The 15155-nt window shown below is 44.4% G+C and overlaps 1 long non-coding RNA gene across 1 annotated transcript in view; it reads right to left on the bottom strand.

Moving 5' to 3' along the window:
- Positions 1-8945: 8945 nt before the first annotated feature.
- Positions 8946-15155, bottom strand: part of LOC116541301 — an 11289-nt gene continuing 5079 nt past the window's right edge. Inside the window, exons 2-3 of the long non-coding RNA XR_004264781.1 lie at positions 13035-13100; positions 8946-10004 (exon numbers count right to left, since the gene is read on the bottom strand). This is a non-coding gene — a long non-coding RNA (uncharacterized LOC116541301). The remainder of the gene's footprint in view (positions 10005-13034; positions 13101-15155) is intronic.

Genomic DNA, 15155 nt, shown 5'->3' with positions numbered 1-15155 from the left:
CCAGGGCTTTCTCTGAGTGTGGCCAGTGCTTGGGAATTCTGAGGCCCTTCTGATGCTAAGACCCTGGATCTGGGAGACTAAGACAAGCGGACTGGCAAATCCTTCCTGTGTCTTCTAGGTGTGCAGAGGTGTGCCAGGACACCTCCCAGCTGGCATCATTGAGGCTGGCAGCATCTTGACATGTGGGTCAGGGTTCTCTGGGTCATACTGTCATGCTTTGAACTCTTTTCTGTTGGAGAAACATTTTATTATTCTTTCAAATCTAATCAATACTATGGTATAGTCTTGTTTAAATGTTAGATAATCACATTGAAGAAACATCTAAAGGAGAAAAGAATTGCCCTTAGCCTCACAAACTTCACCCAATAACTGACTTCCTTTTTGCTTTTTCTTTCCTGGCCCTTGTCCATGTGCATACATAATTTTGCTTGGTTGTAATCAGAAGAAACAAACAATTTTGTATTAAAGCAATAAAGTTTTAATGATATATACATATACAAAGCAAATGGCTATAAAGCATTTGGCATAAAACATAAGGCAAATGGCTATTTGATATATACATAAAACAAAGCAAATGGCTATTTGATATGTATATATACAAAGCAAATGGCTAAAAAAATCTATGCAGGTTTATAGGGGAAAAATCCATTTTAAAGGGGAAAGTATGGAATAATAGAACATCTTAGAGTAGTCCATTTGGGATGGTGCTTAGAAGGCTTTAATAACATTTCTTCTCTTTCTTTTTTATGTTGTTCCTTAACCAAGTCATGGTGAAATAAATGTTGTATATGTTTAGCTTATATTTGTACCATTTGATTTTTAAAACAACCATGGTGCTTCATGAGGAAAAGAAAAATCATAGATCTTGGTGCTGGAAGGAATCTTAGAGACGTTACATCCACCCCAGTGAGAGGCCAATTGTCCATAGCATTTGAGATTATGTAAGCAAAGCCTAATTTTTGTATCCCTCTATCTTGCCGTGCAAATTCAGTCAACCTCAAGTAATACGTGAACAAATATGGATGTATTATTTACTATGCATCTAATGCTGGGCATAATTGGGTTCACAACATGGTAGACCCTTTGCCCACAAGGTCCTTACAAACTCCTTGAAAAACAGAGGCAAAAGTACATTAAAAAGTACATTAAACTGTCAGTCAATTGAGCCCATGTATTACATATTTAATTGTCTGTTTTCTGTCTATATTCTCCTAAAACTTTGAGAAGCATTTGCTTCTCCAAATTCTGGAGGCTGGAAGTCCAAGATCAAGGTGCCAGCAGATCCGGTGCCTGGTGAGGGTTGCTTCCTGGCTTGTAGACAGTGATCTTCTCTCTGTATCCTCACAGAGCAGAGGCAACAAGTGAGCTCCGGTTAGGTCATCTCTTTATAAGGACATCAGTCCCATCATGGAGGTTCTACCTTATGACCTCCTTCACACCCAATTACCTCCCAGAGGCCCCATCTTCAAACACCACCACGTTGGAAATTAGGGCTTCAACATGTGAATTTGGAAGGGAACATTCAGTCCAAACCACCTTCCTGCGTGCCTGCCCACTGTGGCTGACTGCCATTTTCTGTTGCAGTCATGCTGGGGCTGCATCCTAGCTGCTAGCTTTCTTGCTATCTCTCCAGTTCTAGACTTTAAGCAAACCGGTCTTTGTCATTGCTGTACCTCCAATAGCATAAGGCAGATTGTACCACGTGAGAAGAGGGGTGGTCTTTGTACCTCTTATAACTCTTCCACATGGACACACTAATGAGAAGGCTAATGGATACATGAATACTTTGGCTTCCCTAAAATGTAGACACTAATGGCACCTGCCCCTATAATTGTGTATTCATCAGGATAATTCATAAAAAGCAATGTACTTTCCCTAGTTTTAACAGAAAGGGATTTACAACAAGGAATCAATCACGTGCATGGCTCATGGTATCAAAGACAAACTCTACAATGAGGGTGCTAGTCTGTTCTCACATTGCTTATTAAAACATAGCCGAGACTGGGTAATTTATAAAGGAAAGAGGTTTAATTAACTCACAGTTCGGCAGGGCTGGGAGGCCTCAAGAAACTTACAAACATGGTGAAAGGCAAGGAAACACATCCTTCTTCACATGATGGCAGGAAGGAGAAGCACAAGTGAAGCTAGGGGGAGGAAGCCCCTTATAAAACCATCAGCTCTTGTGAGAATTTGTTCTCATAAGAACAACATGCAGGCCAGGCGCGGTGGCTCACACCTGTAATACCAGCACTTTGGGAGGCCGAGGCGGGTGGATCACAAGGTCAAGAGATCGAGACCATCCTGGTCAACATGGTGAAACCCCATCTCTACTAAAACTACAAAAAATTAGCTGGGCATGGTGGTGTGTGCCTGTAATCCCAGCTACTCAGGAGGCTGAGGCAGGAGAATTGCCTGAACCCAGGAGGCGGAGGTTGCGGTGAGCCGAGATCGCACCATTGCACTCCAGCCTGGGTAACAAGAGCAAAACTCCGTCTCAAAAAAAAAAAAGAACAACATGCAGGTAACTTTCCCCATGATTAAATTACCCCCCCCAGGTCCCTCCCATGACACGTGGGTGTTAGGGGAACTACAACTCAAGATGAGGTTTGGGTGGGAACACAGCCGAACCATATCACTAAGCTACCAGAAGCAACTTCCAAAATCACAGCACAGAACTGTACCACCAAGTTTCCTGCCACAGTCAGGAAATTCCTGGTCAAATCAGGAAGCTTACCACTGCAACCAGTGAAACCAAAGCCACGCCACATTGCTGCAATTCAGTCCCCTACCCTTCTCAGCTCCAAATTCAAGTCTCCCCCTAGTGCAGCTGGTTGATATTATCTACATCACAGCCAGAGATGTAGTTGCAAGGGAGTTAGGGAGTGTCATTCTTAGCTTCCCAGACTCTAGAATAATAGCACTCTAGAGGAACAGAGGTTGAAGTAAAGGCTAAGGGATCCCAGCCACACTATCTTCCACATTGACAGGGAGGGAAATACAGTTTGGAAATTTCTCCCCTTCAAATCTCATGTCATGATTTGATTTCTACCGTTGGAGGAGGGGCCTCGTGGGAGGTGTTTGGGTCATGGGGGCAGATGTTTCATGTACCTCTTAGTGCCAGCCTCAGGGAAATGAGTGAGTTCTCACTCTGTTAGATCACATGAGAGCCAGTTGTTTAACAGAGCATAACACGTCCCCCGCCCCGCTCCTGCGCTCTCTCTTACCATGTGACATGCTGGCTCCCTTTGCCTTCCGCCATGAGTAAAAGCTTCCCAAGGTCCTCACCAGAGGCCAAGCAGATGCCTGCAGCCTGCAGAACCTTGATTCAAAAATAAATCATTTTTCTTTATAAATCACCCAGCCTCTGATATTCCTTTATAGTCATGCAAAACAAACTAACACTGATGGAAATGCACCAGAATTAAGGAGTGGCCTTGTGTGCTCCCCGTCTACTCATTTCAGTTAGAGCTATTAATCATCTAGGTCAACAAACATTTATTGAACCTCTACTATCAGGAACTGTGCTGGGGGCTGAGAACATCAAGATGACTCCCACACTCATGCTGCCTCTAAGGAGCTCACTGTTTAATGGGAAAAACAACTTGATAAACCAGTGGTTAAGGGTTTCTAGCAGAAATTTGCACAAAGCGCTCAGAGACCCCAGATGAAGCACACAGTCTGGGTTCCTCTCCTCTGAGAGGATCAATCAAGTGTCTACTGCTTCTTTTGCTGTCCCTGGTTTTCCCCAAGTGTTTCCTCTGAATGAACTCTGCTGTCAGAGTCAAGGCAATCAGAGTTATAGATCACTTGAAAGCTGGCTGAGCTGCCTCAGGTCTGTTTTGTTGTCATTGTTTTCACAAAGCACTGAAATGACTTTCCTCGAGCAAAATAGCTTTCATCACTTATTAATACAGTTTTTTCATACATGCACTTACGTGTGTGTTTATTTAGTTCTGCTCATATCTGTGTGCAAGCATCACTTGCATATATATCCAGACCATCCTTTGTGTACATCTGTCCCCATGAATGTTTGTGGGGTCACATGCATTTGCATGGGGCTGTCATTCCGCACGGGAGTGTCTGTGTGCATGGTCTTTCAGCTAGCTTGTTGTTTGTAAAAAGGCATGAATGTAGATGAAACTTTGAGGAAGGCCAAATAAGAATAAATAAATTCAAGGAGACATCAACAAAGAGAGGAAAATATATGTGTGCAGGCACCATATGTAAGTGGCTCTCACAGTGAATGGTGAAGGTGGCCTTAAGAGCATCTTGTTTTCTTTCCAGAGCTATCTTAGAAGTTCTCTTCTATTATTTCCATGTAAAGGGACCCTTGAGTACAAAATTAGTTCCCAAACAGCACCCAACCCCGTGCTCATCTCCTCATCTCTATACTGTGTATTCCTGGAGAACAGAAATGGATCTTTTTTCATCTCTAGAGCCACAGTGTACAATGTCCACCACAAAAGTGGTGCTCAAGAAAGAAACCAGGAGGGAGGCAGAGAGGGAGGGAGAAAACAAGGAAGGGGGAAGGGAGGCGGGGAGCGGGGGAGGGAGTCAGGGTGGGAGGGAGGGAGGGAGGGAGGAAGGGGCAGGCAAAAGAGAGGAGAAAAGCAGCCCTATTCATCATGAGTAGACAATTGGCCCATGGTAATAGACCTGAGCTAACAAACTGCTGGACAAGATAGATGAGCAGTAACCCATAGGAGCAAAGGGTGACCCCCTCCGCGACCCACCTCATATCTTGGTCCAAGTCAGTTGCTCCCCTGCCCATCCATGACTCTTGGCCCTCAAGGATGGAGGGAGGTCCTTGAGTTGACCTCCGTGAAGTGCATTTATCTACACAGATGCCCAGGCTGCAGTGGCATGGGTGAAGCTCAAGCTGTGGGCTGTGAGCCTGGGTCTTTTGTTGAGGTCCTGCTTCTCTGAATGACTTTGAGTAAATCACTTAAGCTCTCGGGGCCTCACAAGCAAGTGTCCTTATCCATTAAACGATATACCGTGTGAGCTCTAAGATTCCTTCTTGCCTCGGAATCCTGTGATACCCTGCAGTGCTGGCCAACTTCTGCCTCCCCTGCCATCCCGGGGCCTCTGGACTCTGTTTGTGACAAAGGCCTTGAGAATGCAGCCCTTCCCCTCCAGCCACTGCCTCCTCCCTGGACAATTACCAGTTCTCAGTAGCCACACAGGCCTAATATTTGAGGAAAACAGCACTACCTCCTGCCAAGCAGACAGGATCAAAAAACAAGGTAACAGTACCAAAGTGCAGGCAAGCACCAAATCTCAGGCCAGATGCAGAGGTCAGCATTGGAGGTTGCTCCAGCAAGACTTACACCATCTAATTAAATCCACCCAGCCCCGAGCCCAGTCCTTTCTCAGTCAAGCATGCTCCGGGGCTGCACAGATGCCAGCAAATCCTCCCTCAGTTCCCTCGGCTACTCTGGAAGTCCTCTCCTCAACAGCCCATTTTCTCTTCTCTCTCCTACTTCTCCCAGTGAGTCCCCAGTTTCTCCACATCCTTTTTACTAAGAGAGCATGAGCATGAAGTCCTGTCTTCAGGGAGGCAAAGAGACTTCTTGAATTTGTCCACTGCACAGACACATTAGCTGCCAGTGATTAAAGACAGCACAGAATCCACTCTCATCTTCAACTTTCCAGGGCATGGGAGAATAGAATAGAGGAGGCTGGCTGCTTCATCTGAGACTGGAAGGGAGAAGGTGGGTACAGATGAAGATATTTGCCCTGGGGAGGGGAGAGGGCAGGAAGTCAACTAATATTAATGTTCAAAGCACTTAGGAGGGTTCTGAGAAGGGTCCTGAGGATTAATGCAACCCATCTCTCTCCTAAAGGACTTTCCTGTCTAGTGAGGGAGGCTGGCACATGAGCTATAAATGGTAATTTGCATAAAGCATCCTGGAAAAAACTGCCTAATGCAGCATACTGAGGGAGTTCCAAGAACGGAATCATTGATTCTGTCTGGGGAAGAATCAAGATTGGCATCCAGGAGGAAGTAGAGGTTGAAGACTTTTAGAGATTTCTGTCTTACTGACTAGCAGTAATAATAACAGGCTACACCTTTGCTGCACCTTGTGGTTTACAAAGCGCCTTTGTGGCCTTTGTTCCCTTAGTTCCATTTGATTCCATTTGTTTGCAGGTTTCCATGCACTTCCACAGCCATTGAGCCTACTCTGTGGCAGGCACAGCTACAGCTCCTAAGATCAAAAAGCATAGTCTTGACTCTCCAAGGTTTCCGAAGGGAAGCAAACAAACAATAACAACAAGGAAAAGCATGAGTTCTGAAGGGAAGCATCAAGTTATTGTGGTGGCAAAAGGGAGTGTGGAGCTTAACCCAGGCTTGAGCATGGAGAGAAAGGGGCAGGGAGGATGACACTGGGAAGCCAGGCTAGAACGAGCCCTAGAAAGGCTTATTTACAGAAGACCTGCCTGTGGGATATAAAACACTCCCATATGTGATCATCTGGGGGGTCCTCAGTCGGCTTTCTAATCTCTGAATTATTGGGCTTCTGCATTCTTAGGAAGTTTCTTAATGGTAAAGGTGTCATTTAAAATTAAGTTGGATCCCAATAAATAAGATAGTGACCATCTAGTGACACTAGGGAGGGTAGAGAGAGGTTGAACTTGAGATTTTTATGAAAGAAGCAAAATTAGGAGGCTGTTGTGAATGATCAGAGGGCATATATTAGCCAAGGATACTTGTGATAACCAGAACATTCAACACAAACTGGCATGAGCAATAAAGGAAGCTGGTTTGCTCATGTAGCAGGAAGAATGCAGCAGTAAAGTGGGCTTCAGATGTGCTTCACTGAGATGGACCCTGGGCCCCGACTCTGTTTCTCTGTGATGCACTGGGCTCTGCCTCCCTCAGTGACGGGCTATGTCCTCTTGCTGGGTCTCTTCATGATAGTAAAAGGGACTGAGCTTGTCCCTACCTCGTATTTGTGCACCACCTTCTTCAAAACAAGAAGAAATTTTCCTTTCTCCAACCATCACACAAAAGTCATCTATTTACTCTATTTAGACCAGTCAGAACCAATCTCAGGGCCACACAATGAATGATGTAGTCAACCTCTAAGCTAATTTAAGGCAAGAGAGATAGAACCATTAAAGGATGTGTTCAAGAGCCTTGGACTAATCAGGGTCCGCCATGTGGGCTAGGGGTGGAGTAAATACCTGGGGGTGCAGGTGGGAGTAAATACCTGGGGGTGCAGGTGGAAGAGGAGTAATTCCACAAATTAAAATCTGGGTGCTGTGAGCAATAGGAGAGGGAAGGAATGGATAGTGGATAAGAAGCCAACCCTTGTCCATGCTAGAGGGTGAGGAAGGAGAAACTAGGGACTCTCTGGCTCCAAGACTGTGGATGTTAAACAACCTTAACAAAGCCTGGAGATAGAGAAGAAGTAAGTCTGGATGTAGGCAGAGAGGTGAGGGAGAAAAATAAATTTATTGTTGAATTTTAAGTGACTAAAAGACATGTAAGTGGAGATGTTTGATGATCAATTCTGGATCTTTCCAGGAACCCCACACCAGGGAAACCACTGCTAAGTGATCCCACTGTTTATCCCAACACTGTGCTGAGTCTCTTTAGAGTTTTGAAAAACTCCACAGTTATTGATTAGCCATTAGTGATTCCCTCCGTCCCTGCATAAGCATTTCCTCTTCTTCAGTGCAGCAGCCTCCAAATAACTGGAAATGGGGCTGAGCAGGTGCAGATCAGAAGAAAAAACATCCCTCTTAATGTGAAAAATTAATTTGTGGCTCTAATTGCTTCAAACTCCAAAGGAAAAAAGGAAAATCTCCATTCTCCCAGCATTCAAAATAGAACACAGGCTTTATCTGTATAAAGAAAATAATCTGTCAAGGGAAAAATAAGAACTTATGCTGCTTGAATGTCAATCTTACAACATTGTAAAGGAAAAGCAGGTTTAATTACAGTCAAATCTACATAGAATCATTGTTGAATGGTGTGCACAGGAGCCTAAAGGTCTAAGATTTCAGACTTGACAAGACACTTCAACAAAGGCTGGTAGAAACAGCCAAGTGTCACAGGGTGGGGTGCGGGGAGACGTGACTCTGGACTGGAGTTCTGTCATATGGAATAGAGAAGACCAAAGCAAAATGTTCTCAAGTTGCCTGTGGGATCTATAAAATCATCACAGAAAATTAAGTCTAGACTTTCCTCCCTGAAATAACTATTTTATTTTCTAGAACACAGCCTTAATGGTTGTTCTATATCCCCGTGAAGAACACACGAAGTAATGGCCTGGAATTTTCCAATTTACCAATGTCAAAACAGAGGCTAAGAGAAAGGGCCCATCTGAAGTGATCCAGAAAACCAGTGGTGACTCTGAACTTGAACTAGAGCAATATTGTGTCCCAGAAGCCAGGCCCCAGAGCCATAAACTAAAAATAAAAGGTGGTTGGTACCCACTCCACAGAACATAAGCCTATTCTTACCCATCTATCCTATGCCCTCCCCTCCTGTTCCCCACAAAAGAGAATTTGCAGAGAAAAGTAACCCATTTCCTCTTATGAAAGCAATTCCTCTGCACCAGGGTCTGTAAACATTGGAGGGAGGATCTGGACAACTCGAAAGAATATATTTTTTACTAAGTTTGAAGGGAAGTAGCTCACAGGGCACCTGCAGGCCTGCAGACAGATGCAGGTGCCTTCTGGTCCTGTACCCAGGCCACTCTGCCCAGGCAGTGCAAATGGCTTCTCCCCAGCTCCGATCACTAGCCTAATCATGACTAGCCTAACACCCAGCCTGGAGAGCAGTGGCGTGATCTCAGCTCACTGCAACCTCCACCTCCCAGTTTCAAGCAATTCTTCTGCCTCAGCCTCCTGAGTAGCTGGGATTACAGGCGCCCATCATCATGCCCAGCTAATATTTTTATTTTTAGTAGAGCCGGGGTTTCACCATCTTGGCCAGGCTGATCTTGAACTCTTGACCTCGTGATCCATCCACCTCAGCCTCCCAAAGTACTGGAATTACAAGTGTGAGTAATTTTTTGGCAGTGGCACCCTGCCAATAAAACATGTTTCTATGCCTTCTCTCTTGTTTTCTTGTCCTTCTCCTTCTATTCAGAGAAAACCCACTGAAGGAGCTCAGTTCTTGGTACTGTTTATGTCTCCCCACCCCTGTGTTACATCTCCTGAGATCTTTAGGAGCATTGAGAAAGCACTGGAAAGACCAAAAAGAATAAGAAAACCTAGAAACATATCAAGGCAGTAAACTGCAGTGATTATCAACTCTGAAACAAGAGCTGAGTCACATGTAGCATATACAGACAGGAGGACTCCATGCTAGGAATGTCTTCCCTTAGGACAATGTTCAGGGGCCAGAATGGTGGCTGCAGAAGTCAGAAGCTTCCAGCTGCTTCACAGATCAGTCTTTGGGAACCCCTAGAGCGGCTCCCTAACTCAAGGCAATATGAAGATAACAGAAACATTGGTTGCCAATCAATAACTGTGCGCCATAGAATGACAATTACACATGCTTCATTATGCAGTTAATGTGGACATAATCCTACAAACAATAAGAAGTATGCATAGGCTTCTGATATTAACTTCCAGTCTCCCGGCATTAAGGAGCTGGTGAGGCCCCTTAGTCAGATGTGACGAGGAGTTGCCTTTGTCTCCTCCTGTAGGGACTCATTTTCTTCCCATGTTATCCAGCCTCTGCGATCTCTGTGTCCCAGGCTGTTCTTGTTCCATGCTAGTCTGTGCCAGAATGGTTACTTCCTGATATCAGTGTCATTATTATAAATTGAAGAAAATACCTGCCTCTTGGCCCTGGATTTTAGAAAGTGCCTGCGTCTGCTGTGGTTATAGAAGAGTGCCTACTTTCCTTCCAGTGCTCTCCGCCGAATGCCCAGTTGTCAATAATTCACCATTTCAGGGCTGGCTTTTTCTTCTACATGATGACTGTGGCTTTCTGTCGCTCTCAGAGTACCTCTGCCTGCAAGCTCTGTGTTCCCCCAAAATTCCTAAAAGAAGATTGGGAACGTATCAGCTTTCTTCTTTGGACAGGAATAGCAATTTGCAAACCCAAATGAAAATTGTTTCTCTTCCCCAACACAGCGAAAACATTGGTGGCTTGCCGCCTCTGACACATGTTGCCTGCCTGCAGCCCTAGGCTTGATTTTCTGACCCTTTTGCACCCTCTGTTGTGTTAGAATGCACTTGGCAAATGTGCCCTGATCACAGTTCTTCTTGTGTCATGCCCGACTCTGGCATAACAGTGTAATTGCATCAAAGACTCAATTGAAACCATGTAAGTTTCAAGGATACAGGATCCTAGGTGATCAATCATATTTTTGCCGTAACATACCTTTTACTTTCTAGGAGTTGGCAGAGGGTTGGTTACTGTAGGCAGAATCTATAATTAGCGATCAAATATATTTAGATGACAGAATCTATCCCAGTAGAACATTTTACCCCAACTTCCTTTAGATCTAGATACAATATCTATATATGAGGAACCTGACTACAATCCTATATGGAGTGTTTGGATCCTGGAGCTATGAAACGGCATTGCTATCAAACTATATATGATGGTCCTATACGCAAACTGGAAACAGTTGTCTCTATGAATCAGTAATTAGTATTTGTTCTCAGCTAAAACATTTTGAAATGTATTTCCAGGTAGAAACAACCAAAGTGTTCATTTCATTAGACAATTTTTGGATGAACAGAGAAACAGAATGTGGTAGACACATACTGTGAAACATTATTCAGCCTTAAAAAGGAAGGAAATTCTCAGCCATGCTATAACATGGAGGAACCTTAAGAACATGAAGTGACATTAGCCAGTCACAGAAGGACAGATACTGTATGATTCCACCTACATGAGATACTTAGAGTAGTCAAATTTATACATAGAGAAAGTAGGCCAGGCATAGTGGCTCAGCGTCTGTAATCCTAGCACTTTGGGAGGCTGAGGTGGGCAGATCGCTTGAGTTCAGGAGTTCAAGACCAGCCTGGGCAACACAGTAAAACCCCATCTCTACAAAAACACAAAAAAATTACCCAGGCATGGTGGCATGTCCCTGTGGTCCCAGATACTGAGGCTGAGGTAGGAGGATTGCTTGAGCTTGGGAGGCAGAGGTTGCAATGAGCTGTTATCCTGCCACTGCACTCTAGCCTGGGGCCACAGCGAGACCCCATCTCAAAAAAAAAAAAAAAATTTTTTTAAAGAAAGGAAGTAGAATGGTGGTTGCCAAGGTCTGAGCACAGTGGCTCACACCTATAATTCCAACACTTTGGGAGGCCAAGGCACGTGGATCACATGAGGTCAGGAGTTCTAGACCAACCTGGCCAACATGATGAAACCCCATCTCTACTAAAAAATTTTAAAAATTAGCCAGGTGTGGTGGTGAATGCCTGTAACCCCAGCTACTCAGGAGGCTGAGGCAGGAGAATATCTTGAGTCTGGGAGGTAGAGATTGCAGTGAACCAAAATCATGCCACTAAACTCCAGCCTGGGTGACAGAGCAAGACTCCATCTAAAAAAAAAAAAAAAAAAAAAAAAGAATGGTGGGTTGTGGGGAAGGACAGAAAATGAGTTATTGTTAAGAAATACCAAGATTCAGTTTGGGTAGATGAAAAAGTTCTGGAGATGATGGGGTGACAGTCAGACAACCACATGAATGTACTTGGTGCCACTGGACTGTACACTTAGAAATGGTTAAAATTGTGGATTTTAAGTTACATGTATTTACCACGATTTTTTAAACATGATATGAAGAATTCATTTCCAAGTGAGGATTTTTAATATTTCCTACAATATCTGCCTCTGTGATTGAAATGGTTTCCAAATGACACAAATTAGTTCTCCTGTGATCTTAACAATATATACAGAATACCTAGAATCTCACACACATGAGACTATGGTGGCATCCAACTGCAGAGATTTCAAAGTCCAGAGCAACAAACCACTCAGGCCTTTTTCTTGGTTTTCTGGACAACCCGCCTAAAAGGCTTTTCTGTTCTTCAAAATCCAAAAAGGCATGTCCTGTAGTTCAAATGCTGTTCATACATAATTTCTAATCCTGGCCAGTTCAAGATTAGCCTGGCCAAAATGGTGAAACCCTGTCTCTACTAAAAGTATAAAAATTAGCTGGGTGTGGTGGTGGGCACCTGTAATCCCAGTTACTTGGAGGGCTGAGGCAGGAGAATCACCTGATCCCAGGAGGCGGAGGTTGCAGTGAGCCGAGGTCACACCATTGCACTCCAGCCCAGGCAACAGTGCAAGACTGCATCTCAAAAAAAATAAAAAGAAAGAAAAAGAAAAAAAAGAAAGCAAAGAGTCTCTGAAACAATGCTTCTCATCTTAGCTACTCACCCAACTGGGTAATGCCTTCACATTGCCACTATAAAATGAAAATAGGTCATAAATGAAATCCTAATGAAAATAAGTCCTTCTACTCACAGGGGAAGTAGATAGGCTAAAAAAGGCAAATGCATGGCAAATCATTCTCCACAACAAATCACAATGAACACTCTGCTTTGCATTGTTGCTGCAGCTAATGACCCCAGAAGTGGTGGTGTTCACCACTGCACCTCCCGGCCTCCTCCACCTGGGGCCCCCTCACCCTGTCTGCAGCTGTCCTGCCTGGACATGCCCTGCCCACTGAACTAAATTGGAGGAAGGAAGTGCGTATCATCAGGAACCCATTACTCGAAGATACAAAAAATATATATATACATATATTTCCATTTTTTTAACTTTTAAATTCAGGAGTACATGTGCAGGTCTGTTACATAGGTAAACTTGTGTTATGGGGGTTCACTGTACAGATGATTTCGCCACCCAGGTATTAAGCCCATTACTCATTAGTTGTTTTTCCTGATCTTCTCCCTCCTCCCTCCCTCCTCCCTCCCTCTTCCCTCCCTCCTCCCTCCTCCCTCCTCCCTCCTCCCTCCTCCCTCCTCCCTCCCTCCTCCCTCCTATAGGCCCAGTGAGTGTTGTTCCTATTTTCATTTTCAAAGAGAGATCTCAAAAGGCCTCACGTTACCTGTTCTATGATAACTGTTGACAATATCAGCTTCAAATAAGGTAAATATTCCCCACCACATAGAAGCTGAAATGAAAATAAGTCATAAACGAAATCCTAATGAAAATAAGTCCTTAAAACAATCCTTTTCTTTCTTCGGAACTTTGCAGATGACTCTGCGTTTGATTCCTTTTCTCATGACTGACTCTGTTTCTGGGAGTGTTATGTGGCACCAAAAAAAAAAAAGTAAAACAAAAAAAAAAACAAAAACAAGGGAAGATGGGCTTTAAAGCCAGAGAGAGAGATCCCATTCCTGGCCCTCTCATGTGCCAAGTGCTCAGCTCTGGCTCTCTGGAGGCCCCCAGCTATCTATCTGAAGATGATAACACAGGCATCCATGCTGCAAGATTGTAGCAAGGATTAGAAATTTTGTATGAACAGCATTTGAAGCAGTGCACAATAAATTATGCCAGTGATCATGATGTCAGCATCACAAACACATATTGGCATATGTCACACACCAATCAGTACGTTCACACTGCTCAGTGCAACCACACCTCCCCCACCATTCCCCAGGAAAAGGTGTTCTGCTCAGAGTCCTGGGAAGCAGCACACCCAAGGTGGCCCAGACTCTTTCTCCTTAAACTATTGCCTATTTTATCAGTGTGGAAAAGTGGGCAAATAGCACAATCACAGTAAGAGTCTCCTCATCGTAAATGTTGCATCAGGCCAGGCGAGGTGGCTCACACCTGTAATCCCAGCACTTTGGGAGACTGAGGCAAGTGGATCACTTGAGCTCAGAAATTCAAGACCAGCCTGGGCAATGTGGCAAAACCCTGCCTCTACTAAAAATACAGAAAATTAGCTGGGTGTGGTGGTGCATGCCTGTAGCCCCTGCTATTCAGGAGGCTGAGGTGGGAGAATGGCTTGAGCTGGGAGGCTGAGATTGCAGTGAACTGAGATCACACCAGTGTACTCCAGTCTGTGCAACAGAGACCCTGTCTCAAAAAACAAAAAAATAAAATAAATGAATGCTGCATCAGGCCTCAATGCTCGAGACCTAAATCTGACTTATATCTGTTTTGGCCAAGTTCCATGCTGATCCTCTAGAGACAGCGCCCAATCCACAGGACTGCTTGGTATTTTCTCCTCACAGCCATGGTTCCTTGCTAATGTGGTTCTCTTTCTTTTCCCCATCTCCTGCTATTGTTCTCTTTCCTTTCATGTAGACTATATTACCAGAAATATGAACAGTAAAGATGAAGTACAGAGTTCAGCCTGTAATCTCAGCACTTTGGAGGCCAAGGCGGGTGGATCACTTGAGGCCAGGAGTTTTAGACAAGCCTGGCCAACATGGAAAAACCCCATCTCTACTAAAAATACAAAAATTAGCCAGGCATGGTGGTGCATGCCTGCAGTCCCAGCTACTCGGGAGGCTGAGGCAGGAGAATTGCTTAAACCCAGGAGGCAGAGGTTGCAGTAAGCTGAGATCATTCCATTGTACTCCAGCCTGGGTGACAGAGTGAGATTCCACTCAAAAAAAAAAAAAGTCATTCTTTGTCACAGGAAATTACTACATATATTCAGAGGAGCATAACAAATACAGCATGTCATGTCTTCCAGAACCTTCCAGAACTCAATATCCTCATCCTTTAGCATTGGTGCTACCACCAAGGGACGTGAATGCATGCTGAGCACAGACACTTAAGTCAACTCATCTTTCTGCCTCACCTTGCCCTATGTCAGGGAGCCTTCTCTGAGGGTCCTTGCTGAGGACTAATGGCAAGTGACCTCATCCCTTCAACCACAACTGGTTGGATCAAGGATGACTACCTGATCCAAGCTGGGCCAATCAGATTCTCTCTTCTAAGAAGCGATCTTTGAAATACAGGAGTTCTAGCTAGCCTCCTGACAATACTTAAGCTAGAAACTGATCGAGATTGGGAAGACTACATCAGGTCCACATAGAAGTAGAACTGAGAAATGGAGCCTGCAGAAAGCAAAAACAAAGCAGATACCCAGAGAGAATCAGATGAGAATATGCATAGGTGAGAGAGAGAAAGAGAGAGAGAGAGGAGAGAGAGAGAGACAGAGAGCCAATCAGATTCTCTCTTCTAAGAAGCGATCTTTGAAATACAGGAG

The sequence above is a fragment of the Sapajus apella genome, unplaced genomic scaffold (assembly GCF_009761245.1).
Source record: "Sapajus apella isolate SASKATOON/1434 unplaced genomic scaffold, GSC_monkey_1.0 scaffold150, whole genome shotgun sequence".
In the NCBI taxonomy this organism is placed as follows: Eukaryota; Metazoa; Chordata; class Mammalia; order Primates; family Cebidae; genus Sapajus; species Sapajus apella.
This window is presented reverse-complemented; position numbering and strand designations above follow the sequence as displayed.